The 11098-nt window shown below is 39.5% G+C and overlaps 1 pseudogene; it reads left to right on the forward strand.

The window, feature by feature from the left end:
* Positions 1 to 1151: 1151 nt before the first annotated feature.
* Positions 1152 to 2302, forward strand: LOC102830282 (annotated as a pseudogene).
* Positions 2303 to 11098: the final 8796 nt, after the last annotated feature.

Raw genomic sequence — 11098 nt, forward strand, 5'->3', positions numbered from 1 at the left:
GCATAAGTCTGTATTTTTTTGTTTTTTTTGTTTTAAGACTGTATTTTTTAAAGCTTCCATTTTCTGTTCTATCAGTGACTGTGATGGTTAAATAACAGCATTTGGTTTCTTCATTTCTCCACTTCTGAGTCCACTATAATATGGGTAGAACACAATTAACTTGAATGTGAAATTTGGTCAAAGTGGATTAAGGGCAATTTACATTATCCACATAACCAAACAACATAGCAATTCTAGTAATATTCTAGGATTCTGTTCTTTATCTCCTATTTGATATGCTGTTGTTAACTGCTGTTGACTTGGCCCCTGACTCATGATGACCCCTTGTGCAATGAAATTAAGTGCTGCCCAGTCTGGTAACTGGTTGCATAATTGGTTGCTGATTGAACCATTATGACCAATAGGGTTTTCATTGATACTCAGAAGTAGATCTCCAAGTCTTTCTTCCAAGTCTGTCTTTAAGTTAGAAGTTCCTCTAAAACTTGTCTACCAAGTGCCCCTGCTGGTGTTTGTAATACTACTGGCATAGCTTTCAGCATTATAGTAACACACAACCACCACATTAAGACAAACTAACAGACAGGTGGTGAACTGATAGACTACTACAGACCATTATATATCTGAAGGAGGATGGCCTAGAAGACCTTGCACAGATACTTGAAGTTTCTGGCCATGATTTTAGATTCACACAGGAATGTCTCACTCTTTCTGCTCACAGAAAGCACCAGGGAACAGATGCACTACAGTTTGTGACAGGAGAACAGCCTGTGGATTCCACCTACTCTCTCCAGTCCATCTGGGTGGTGGGTGAGACAGGGAGCCCATGGAGAGGGGGGCTCTCCTGGGAATCCCTTGGGGTACCATGGATACTGATGCTTTGTTTTCAATAGATGGCACTGTGTCTATTGAGATAAGAAAATCTAATTTGTCTAGAGAATATGCACTATATATGAGAATGCATTTTAACTTCATTTTATTTAGTAATATGATAATACAAATAGTACTCAGCATTCATATTAGCACATTCTTTAAAGCTCAAAAAACCTGATGATTTGCTAGTCTGACTCAGACACAGGGTTGCTACGGAGCACAGGGCCACCCTATGAAGGATATAGGTGGGATAAGATTAAATTACTCTGGGTGCCACAACCATGGCCTCTGGTAACAAAGTCCTCACTGCCTCCTGCCTCATGACATGCTTTTTCATCATGAAGCAAAATGGAATTTGGCATTGTTACTATGATCTTGTTGGGAACATCGCTATTATTGATAAAATCATAACAGTTATTTGCCAGGGTTTCACTAGTAAGTGGGCATATTTCATAGCCAAAAGGCATTAGACGATGGCACCAAACAGTTAGAGGAAAAATCCCAAGGAAAGGAGACAAGATGCATCTGGACTTACCCATCTTTAATACTGTGAAAGAGGCTAAAGAGAATACGCAAGCAACAGCATCTGTCATTTCTGTCCCTCCTCCATTTGCTGCTGCTGCAAGTAATGAAGCTCTTGAGGCAGAAATGCCCTTGGTTGTGTGCATTACCAAAGACATACCCCAGCAACACATGGTACGGGTCAAGCATGCATTGCTGCACCAGGAAAAGACAAGGCTGATTGGGCCAAACTTCCCTGGAGTCATCAATCTGGAAGAATGCAAAATTGATATCATGTCTGGCCAGATTCACAAGAAGAGTTGGTATTGTATCTAGTCTGGCACCCTGATTTATGAAGCAGTTCACCAAATGACACAAGTTGAATTGGGACAGTCTTTGAATATTAGCATTGGAGATGATCCTTTCAATGGAACAAATTTTATTGACTGTTGTGAAGGCTTTTTGAAGGATCCAGCCTTGGTGGTTAGTGGTTATGTGCCGTGAAGTCAGAACCAACTCATAGCGACCCAGTACAGGGTTTCTGAAGCTGTAAATCTTTACAGGAGCAGAAAGCCTCATCTTTCTCCCGGGAACAGTTGGTAGTTTCGAACTGCTGATCTTGTGGTTCATAGCCCGATTCATAGAAGGCATTATATTGATTGGTGATATTGGTGGTAATGCAGAAGAAGATGCTGCAGATTATTTGAAGCAACATAATTCAGGTCCAAATGTGTAGCCTGTGGTGTCCTTCATTACTGGATCAACCACTTTTCCTGGCTGGAGAATGGGTCATGTAGGGGCAATTATTGCTGGAGAGAATTGTGGAGCCAAACAGCAGATCTCTGATTTGCTGAATGCAGAGGTTGTGATCATCATGTCTTCTGCCCAGCTGTGAAGCACCCTCTACAAGGAGTTTGAAAACATGTTATGAAAGGAAAATCAAAGCAAAAACTTTCCTGAAATTGTGGAATTAATCATTATGGAAGCAATAACCAGCAACAATTTTCTCCTATTGTCCACTGTCAAACTTTCTGTACCTGACATTGGTCATTCAGTGTAACAGGAAGCTAAAACAAAGTTGGCCTGTCCTATTCTAAGATGCTTTCACTTGACTGTATTAACAGACAGCTAATAAATCTATCTTTTAATTTGAAGGGAAAAAAAAATCTCTAAATATTCCCCTACTTTATCCCTCAATTAATGCAGCAGCACCTGTTCTCCTGTTCTGTGCCTTCAATCCCTACCCTGTAGCCTGAATCCCCCTTCCCATATACCTTGGAGAAAAACATTGACATCTCAGTTCCTGCCTGATCCACAGGAATTTTCATGTTCCTACCACCTAGGCATCATGTGGGTTAATACACTGTACTGCAAGATTGGTTTGAATCACAAGGTCAGTGGTTCAAGTTCAGCAGCTGCTCCTTGGAAACCCTATACAGGATCTCTATGAGTTGGAACTGACTCAATAGCACTTAACAACAACCATCTAGGCAATCAGAAAAGTTTCTTGCCCATGGATGATTCCACATAGCAAAAACAGTTGGTAATTCAGGTATATTCTTTTATAATAGAAAACCTGTCATTATTCCTCTCTTCTGAGTGCATGTAGGAAAGTAGACAAATCAAGTTTATGCTAAGCTAATTGTTGCCTTTTAACTGTAAAGAAGGAATCTCAAGTTTACATCTTAGACTATGAATTCTAAGCACAGTATAAAGGATGAAGTAGATGAATGAAGGCTCTATGGACCTTCTTTCATCATTGTTATACACACAGTATAGTACTCTTCCTTTTAGACTTTACAATAAACTTGAGGTAGGTACTGTACTAATTTTATTTCCATTTTACAGAAAAAGAAGCTGAAACTCAGAAAGCTTGAATAATATACTGAAGGTCACCTTTGCTATTCATTGGGCATATAATGAGATTCTAGCTGATGAAGGAAGAGTTGGGCATGGGGCTTGGGGAAAGGACATATAAGCAGAATTTTCCCACTGCTTTCTCTTGACATTATCTTCTGGATTACACAGCCATCTTGGGGCCATAATGAGACCTACATTACATCCAACAACAGCAGAATACACATTTTTCTTAAGTACATAAACACATTTTTAAGAGGACATATGTTAGGGCATAATAAATTTTATTTATTAACTTTAATAAATAAATTCAATAAATTTTAAAAGATCAACATCATTCGAAGTATGTTCTCTGATCACATGGAATAAAATTAAAAACTACTAACAGGAAATTTGGAAATTGTACAAATGTATGAAAACTAAACAACACAATCTTATATAATTAATAGGTCAAAGACATCACAAGGGAAATTAGAAGACATTTTTAATTGAATAAGAATGAAAATATATATAACAAAACTTATTTGGTATAGTGAAAGCAATGCTGCAAGGGAAATTACAGATGGTGACATTACAAAGTAAGAAAGATCTCAAATCAATAACCTAACCTTGCAGTTGAGAAATTAGATAAATAAGAGCAAAGTAACACAAAACAGGCAGAAGGAAGGAAATAATATAGCTTGTTGTTGTTAGGTGCCATCGAGTTGATACCAACTCATAGCAACCTTATGCACAGCAGTACGAAACCTTGCCTGATCCTGGGCTAACCTCACTATCATTGCCATGCTTGAGCCCATTGATGCTGCCACTTTGCCAATCCATCTTGCTAGGGGTATTCCTGTTTTTCTCTGACCCTCCACATTACCAAACATAATATCCTTCTACAGCGACTGGTCCCTCCTGACAATATGTTCAAAGTATGAGAGACGAAGTTTAGCCATCTGGCCTCCAAGGAGCACTCTGGCTGCACTTCTTTCAACACAGATCTGTTGGTTCTTTTGGCAGCCCATGGCACTTTCAATATTCTTCTTCAACACCATAACTCAAAAGTATCAATTCTTCTATGGTCTTCCTTATTCACTGGCCAGCTTTTGCATTCATAGAGTTATTGAAAATATTGTGGCTTGGGTCAGGCACACCTTAGTCCTCAAGCTGACATCTTTGCTCTTCAACACTTTAAAAAGGTCTTGTGCAGAAGATTTGCCTAATGCAATAAGTCCTTTGATTTCTTGACAGCTGCTTCCATGAGTGTTGATAGTTGATCCAAGAAGAATGAAGTCCTTGACAACTTCAATATTTTCTCCATTGTTTATTGGTCCAGTGGTGAGGATTTTTGTTTTCTTTACATTGGGATGCAATCCATACCAAAGGCTGTGCTCTTTAATCTTCATCAGTAAATATTTGAAGTCTTCACTTTAAGCAAGCAAGGTTGTATCATCTGCATATCACAGGTTGTTAATGAGTCTTCCTCCAATCCTGATGTCACGGTTTTTTCTTCATGTAACTCAGCTTTTCAGATTATAGATTAGCATAGAAAAAAACACAGAAAGAGAATAGAAAAGTAATTTTAAAAAATCAACAAAACCAAAAGGGGGCCTTTTAGAAACTTTTTATTGGGAATTGAGTGAAAGTTTTACAGAACAGATCATCAGTTCTACATTCAACAAATCATGCACTTAATTTTCTTTCATTGATTATAACTCCCTCCACGTACCATCAGTTAACAGTATTTACCTCTATTCCCTTTAACTTTTATACTCCCCCAGTGTCCTCCCTTATCTTCATCTTTTTCTGCCAACCTTCCTCTTATTGCAGATTATCTTTTCTATCATCCAAGTTAACACCTGTCTACTCTCCAGTCAGTGACTGATTCTTCCTTCCTTTCCACCTCAGGCAACCTTCATAGAATGTATCCTTTAGCATGAAAATATTTTCTTGACACAAAGTAGGTTTTTGAAAAAAAAAATTTTTTTTAATTAACAAATCATTTGCTAGACTAATCAAGCAGATGAAAGAGAGACTCAAATTACAAAAATAAAAAATGAAAGCGTGCTTAAAAACTTACCAAATTATGTTGCTGTTGTTCAGTGCCATTGAGTCAGTTCTGACTTATAACAACCCTGTGTAGGGTTTCCAACCAACAGCCGGTGAGTTTGAACTGCTGACCTTGTCGCTCAAACCGACATTACAGTGCCAACAAACTAGATTATCTAGAGGAAATGAACAAATTCCTATAAACACACAAACTACCAGTTCTGACTCAAGAAGAAATAGAAAATCTGATTAAATCTCTAACAAGTGAATAGATGGAGTTCATAATCAAAATCTTTCAACAACCATGAAAAATTGTACACCAAAAACCTAGTTAACTTAAATGAAATGTATAAATCCCTAGAAATACATGAATCACCTAAACTGACTCAAGGCACAATGTCAAACTTCAACAGACCCATAACAAATAGAGATTGAATTGGTAATCAAAAATCTTTCATACTTTGGTTCCCAGACACATGATATCTATATCTATATATTTTTAATTTTATTCCTGAAGGATGGAACTCTTCCATTGCAGAGTATAGCCGCTAAAACGAGCATTTTAGCTGTGCTTTCAGCAGCCCATGTCAATTTCTTATTAAGCCAGTAGCTTCTGAATGGTGTGGTATGTGATATAACCAGTGGATCCAATATTTGTGGTTCTTCTCCCTTATCTCCTTTGCTGTGACAGGATTTCCTTTACTAGAAGTCCTTAAATAATCATGCATTCTTGTGGCTACTATAATAATTTACCATAACTTGGTGCCTTAAAACAATGGAAATTTGTTTTGCCTTAAAACAATGGAAATTCACTATTCTCAAGACTGTTGTTGTTATGTGCCATGGAGACGGCTCTGACTCATAGCGACCCAGTACAGAGTTTCCAAGGCTGTGAATCTTTACAGGAACAGAAAGCCTCTTCTTTCTCCCATGGAACAGCTGAGTTTGAAATTAAGGTGTAGACTAGGCCATAGCCCTATAAGACTTTGAGTTTCTGGTGGTTGCCAGCATTCCTTGGCTGTGGCCACATCATTCTAATATATTCTCCATTGTCTCATCACCTTCGAATGTGTGTTTGTATGTGAATGTGTGTGTGTGTGTGTGTGTATATATATGTTATAAGGATATTATGCTGGCATTTAAGACTCACCTAGATAATCCAGGACAATTCCATCTCAAAATCCTTAGTTTAATCACATCTGCAAATACTCTTCCAAATAAGAGAACATTCACAGCTTCCAAGGATTGTTGTTGCTGTTGTGTGCTTTGGGGGCCATTATTTAGCATACTACCATAAGGAGCTCTGGTAGCGTAGTGGTTACGAATCGGGCTGCGAACCTTAAGGTCAGCGGTTCGAAACTTCCAGCCACTCCGCGGGAGAAAGATGAGGCTTTCTACTCCCGTAAAGATTTATACCCTCGGAAACCCTGTACAGGGTCGCTATGGGTCGGAACCGACTCGACGGCACTTAACAACAACAACAACCAATGGATATGTGACAAAACAAATTTACTTTGGGAATTCTGAACTAAACAGTCTCCTCTGTTGTTGTCAGTATGTTACTGAGTCAATCCCGACTCCTCACGTTATATGGCAGATTACAACTAGGACTTCCTGGAGTCCTGCTGTGGCACTGTAGGGTAAGCACTGACTGCTAACCAAAATGTTAGTGATTCAAACCCACCAGCAGCTGCTTGGAAACCCTATACAGGATCACTTTGAGTCAGAACCAACTCCATAGCACTTAACAACAATAGCAGCAAAGGGTTTTCTAGACTGAAATCTTTATGGGAGAAGATAACTAGTGGGCTCAAATTGCTGACCTTTATGTTTCACGGTCAAGAGCTTAACCATTGTGCTATCCAGACTCCTTAGTGTCCTCTGTTGTTATATACCATCGAGTCAATTCTGACTCACAGCAACCCTGTGTTAGATTTCCAAGGAGTGGCTGGTGGGTTTGAACTGCCAACCTTTTGGTTAGCAATCCAGTGCTGATCCTACAGTGCCACACCAACACTAGTCTCCTCTGGGGAACCTAAAATTGAGAAATAATAAGTGTTTCATGTATCTGACAGTAAGAAGAGAGCTACATGAATAGAGGAAATAAGTGGTTGTTTCTAACTTGAGCAGAGAAGAGGAACAGAGCAGATAGAAGTGATAATTGCTTCATAAATTATGCCGTTACTCTAATTTTACAGAAAAATTGAGCCTCACAGGTTATAATTTAGTAACAAGTTGTAAAGCCACAGTTTAAGCCCAGACTGTCCAATCCTAGAACTCATAATCTTACCCCTTTTCTCATCCCAGGATTTGCTACCAGAAAAGGCAAATTCTGGAGCAGTTTCCATATGAAATTACCAAGAAGAACTGCAATATTTCAGTGAATTTTGAGACCCAGAAGAGGATTTATACAGGGAGAACTCTCTGTTCATTTATTTAGCAAGGATTCAGTGAGCCAATTTGATATGCACTGGCCTACTAATCATAAAATTGGCTGCTCAAACCCACTAACCACTCCTCGGAAACCCTATACAGGATTGCTCTGAGTCTAAACCGACTTGATGGCACTTAACAAGGATAATGTATTAAGCCCTGGTGTTGCAGAGGATTAAGAGTTAGGCACCTAACCAAAAGGTCCAAGGTCTGAACCCACCAGCCAATCCAAGAAAGAAAGGTGAGGCAGTGTGGGTAAATCTATAGGAAACTCTGTCCTATAAGGCTGCTAAGGATCAGAATTGATTAGATGCACTGTTCTTTGGTTTGGTTTGGTTTAATTTAGGGACACGGTGATGAACTAGATGGGTACATTTCTTGCTCTAATATAGCTTAAATGTGGTTGCAAGAAACAAAAACTCAACTCAAAGGGACTTAAGCCAAATGTATATACTAACTCAAAGCAGTGGGCAATCTTAGGAAAAGACAGGATTCAGCAGAGCTAAATACAATGTCAGCAGACACGTCTCACTCTCTTCTTTATATCCTTCTTTGTTAGCTTCATTTCCTATAAAGACAAAGATGGCCACCACTAGCGTTCCAGTCAATTCCAGCTCATAGTGATCCTAAGAGTACAAACTAAAACTGCTCCATAAGGTTTTCAAGGCTGTGATCTTTCAAAAGTAGATTGGCAGGCCTGTCTCCTGAGGCACCCTAAGTGGGTTTCAGCCACCAACCTTTCCTCTAGTGTCCAAACTCTTAACCATTTGCAAAACCCAGTGATTCATGGAAACTTCCTCTAAGCCAGCATCATCACCAAAGAGAAGAATAACTTTTCTCACAGCATTCACAGCAATTCTTGAAAAAAGTTTGACTGGCCAGCCCTTCACGTGTCGTGTACTGAGCCAACAAGCAAGACCAATCACAGTGTCAAGGAAAATGAAATAAATATTCCAATTGCCCTGTGCTCATTTTAATGGTTGAAAAAGTAAGGTTACATGATTGACATAGAAAACAGAATCACTAGAGTAGACTAAAAGCAGTTCTCAAAAATAAAAGTACTACTCCAGAAAATCAGGAAAAGGATGTTAAGCATGTGGGGGGAATCACACTGTATACAGACCACAATATTCTGCTCCCATGACCTGGACACTGTGTCTTTACTGGTCAGAATCTTATGTACTGGAAGTATAACCTGAAGTAGCAGGGATTTAATGCCCTTTGTACAGTTCAGCTTGTTGTGGATGTTAGGTGCCATTGGATCCGTTCCAATACATAGTGTGTGACCTTAGATACAACCGAATGAAACACTGGCTCATCCTGTGCTAGCCTCACAATCATTGCAAGGTTTGAGCCCATTGTTGCAAATACTATATTGATCCATTTTGTTGAAGATCTTCTTACTCGATGATCCTCTACCTTACCAAGTATGATATCCTCCAAGGACTGGTCCCTGCTTATCAGGTGCTTATCCCAATGGTGCTTGAAGCAGCAGTGGCAGATAGAGATGCAGTTTGGAGTGTTTGACAGGTTCCCATTGGTGAATCACAGTGCTGACCCTTAGGATTTGGGAGCAGGATCCTGGCATCCTCTGCAGATAACTCTCTTTTTGACTGTGCCTTAGTAGGGATTGAACCCCTAACTATTGGCCACCAAGTCACCAAGCAACCTGAGCTACCTATTAACTGAGTGTTTTCTGACCCACAGAGTCATAAAGTTGGACATGCACAGTGGCACTCCATTATTAAATGGAAGTCATATGAGACTGGGCTCAAACAGGACCTAAAGTAAGTTGCATGAGGAAGTGACCCAAATGTTCATGATCTCCACTCCTTCATATTACCTTCCCTCTCCAAGTCTATGCCTACGGCTTCATAGGGAGTTCCTCATGATCAGTTAACTGAAGAAGAGAGTGCTCATTCTTGGTTTACATGTGGTTCTTTGTGATGTGTAGGCACCACTTGAAGCTGGACAGCATCAACACTACAACCCCTTTCTGGGACTTTCCCTCAAGGACTGTGGTAAAGGGAAATCCTCCCAATGGGCAGAACTTCAATAAGTGCATCTGGTTGTTAATTTTGCATCAGGTTCAATCAGTATATGGATGCACGACTATATACTGATTCATGGGCTGTGGTCAATGGTTTGGTTGGATGGTCAGGGACTTGGATGAAATATGATTAGAAAATTGGTAATAAGGAGGCATGGGGAAGAGGTATGTGGATAGATCTCTCTGATTTGGTAAAAAAAAAAAAAAAAAAAAAAAAGTGAAAATATTAGTGTCTCCTATGAATGCTTACCAAATAATTACCTTGGCTGAGGAAGATGTTTACAATCAAGTGGACAGGATAACACTTGAAAATTAATCATCCTCTTTCGCTTGCCACTCACGTCATTACCCAATAGAACCATGAACAAAATGGCCATAGCAGCAGAGGTGAAGGTTATGCATGAGCTCAACAGCATGAACTTCCACTCACCAAGGCTGACTTGGCTACAGCCACTGTTGAGTGTGCAATCTGTCAGCAGCAGAAACCAACACTGAGTAGCAATCAATTGAAAGGAAGGTTCCTCTGGAGTATGGTCTGTTTCCAATATACTAGGCACTCATGCAAAATTTGTTTGCTTTCTGCTGGATCTGGATCTTACATTCTGATTCTTTGGACTTGAGTTATGACTTGCTATAATTACCTGCTGATCCTGAGGTTTATCAGAAGGCTGCCATCTTTCTTGCTGGGCTTTCCTGCCTACCTGTTTCCCATCTGACCCGCTGATCTTGGTTTATCTAACCCAGACTTGGGACTCCCCCACCTCTATAACTGTGGAAGCCATTTCCTTGATATAAATTTCTCTTTATATTTATGTATATTTCACTGGTTTTGCTTCTCTAAAGAACTCAGTCAAAGACCACGGTATCTTCTTTACCATGTTTTTCTGAGGATTGAGAGAAATAATGTCCCCCAAAATACCTTGCAAATTAGTTGCTAGTTGTCTCCCATTTCTCTTAATCCTTCCTGCAGAATTAAGACTCTGCTATTATTATTGTTGTTAGTTGTTTGTTGCCATTGAGTTATGTCACCGAGAAGCACTGCTGTATGTATTGTTTTCTTTGTTGTAATCTTTATGGCAACAGATCGAGAGGCCTTTTCTTCGGTGGCACTGCTGAGTGGATTAGAACTGCCAGCCTTTAGGTTATGAGTTGAGTGCAAACTGTATTGTACCACCTAGAGACATTTTGAATCAAGACTTATAAGTAGATTTTAAGATGAAATAGGTTTGCGCTTAACATGAAGAAGAGTTTCTGAAAATTTGATTAACCTCCACTATAATGAAGAGGAGCCCTGGTGGCACAATGGTTAATCATTCAGTTACTAATCAAAAGGTTGTCAGTTTGATCCTACTG

This window comes from Chrysochloris asiatica, unplaced genomic scaffold (assembly GCF_000296735.1).
Source record: "Chrysochloris asiatica unplaced genomic scaffold, ChrAsi1.0 scaffold00181, whole genome shotgun sequence".
NCBI lineage: Eukaryota > Metazoa > Chordata > Mammalia > Afrosoricida > Chrysochloridae > Chrysochloris > Chrysochloris asiatica.